We start from the raw sequence: 1,857 nt of genomic DNA, 5'->3' as shown, positions 1-1,857 counted from the left end.
AGAGAAAGGCCTGCAGGAGAGAATGAAGAGGAAATATATGCTGGGAAGATGACTAGGAGACATCTGACGTGATTAAAATTTAAAATACATTTGATAAATGTCCTCAAATCAACAAGACAACATCAAATGAAGACACATAAAAAGCAGAAGAGGAATTAAGTTGTACAAATTCAGGTCAGGGAACAACGGATGATGCAAGAGGCTTGGGTTTAGCTATGACAAACCAAACACGCTTCAGTCTGTGAATGGGGGTTGTTCAACTATCACACAGATTTCGTTTGTGATTGCTAAATGTTGACAATGTGAGCAGGTTTTGGTATTTATAAGAAAGGACTCGCAGCTGACCTAGCTAGGGCTTCAGCTTCCTTAAAAAGAGTGAGAAAAATTGTTTCAGGAAGTATTTGTGGCCAGGAGGGGTATTTGATGCCTACACTGTAGGTAACTGTGCAGCTCCTGTGGCCTCCAGCTGTAGATGTGCACAGGACTGGCCGGTGGATCACACAGGACCATGTGGGTATCTCGGGCACCTCAGGGCTCTCTCACATGGCTCAAGATGCCTCTGCTTGGGCAACTGAATACCACCCAAAAAGTGTCATGAAAACCAACTTTAACCGCATGAATTGCATGCGTGTTCTGTAATACAGTCTCAAAAACATTAAAAAAAAGCCTTTTTCAGAGAACAAGTTCTGAGAACATGTTCGGGATGTGTTTGCTATCTACTTCTGCTCTCCCCTTTGTCACCTCTGTGGCCATTTTCTGCTTATCCTTCACAGACACACAGATTTCCATAACCAACATGACTCTTCAGTCACACACCCTGGTCTTTGAATTGGGTGGGGACGTGTTCGGGCTGAAGAATGGCAGAGTTTCAGCTATTTGTCACCATCAAGGAGCTCAGCAGTTTATTTGGAAGGAAAGGCAGCCTGGCCCATAACAATAAAAAAATGAAAGGCCTCAGTAGATAAAGCTGGTCTACCAACACCTTCATGATCTGCAAGATTTATGTTTCCTCTTCAGAAAATGTGGGTTAAAGAAACCATAGTTCAGTGCTTTATATGATCCAAGAATTCTGTTCTGTTTAATTGGGTAAAAAACCGTTAGAAGACGTCAGTATGGCAGGAGGAGTTACTGGACTGAAAGCCCCGGAGCAGAGCAGTCTTTGTAGGCCTTTATCAGAGCGGCTCGATGGAGTTCCAGAATGAGATTTATCCACAAAACACGAGTTCACAGAGGCTCTGGGTTGTTTCTCCCCAAAACTTGCTTGAAAATGGCATTTTATACATTCATTGCATGAGCAACAACTTCCTTTGTAGAATACAACAGCCATACTACTTTTTTATTAAATAGGGTCCAATTTTCCAGTAAAGGTGTGAGATTGGGTCCTCTTAAGCACGCTGCTTCCTTTGTCTCACATATTTCCTCAGAAGGGCATGTTGCACACTCACGCTGCAGCTGTCAGGATGATTTTCTTTCTTCACATCCTTCTTGTCTTCTGCCTGTAGCTCCCCTGTCTCCCTCAGCCTCTTGCTGTACTCTCGTACTCCCCAGGCTGCTCTCCTCTTACAAACAGCCTCCTGCACACGTGGAGCCGTGTCAGGCGAAGGAGAACTGAGCCAGCCAGACACTTTGCTAACAAAGGTCGTTAGAATTAATGTGGGGAGGTGTGAAGCAGGAGCCTGTTACCTGCCAGGCCCCCAGACACGAGCAGCAGCTGCCATCTCGAGGTGCTCTCAAAACCTGCATGTGTCAGTCATTCTGTCCGGATGCCTCCTTTCCTGGCATGGGCATGAAATCCTTCTTTATCTAAACAATTCCCACAGTGCATCAGTTAAAACAAAAAAAACCTAACAGCATGAA

This window comes from Athene noctua, chromosome 17 (genome assembly GCF_965140245.1).
Source record: "Athene noctua chromosome 17, bAthNoc1.hap1.1, whole genome shotgun sequence".
NCBI classification, from domain to species: Eukaryota; Metazoa; Chordata; class Aves; order Strigiformes; family Strigidae; genus Athene; species Athene noctua.
The sequence above is the reverse complement of the archived record's forward strand: the minus strand, read 5'-3'. Positions refer to the sequence as shown.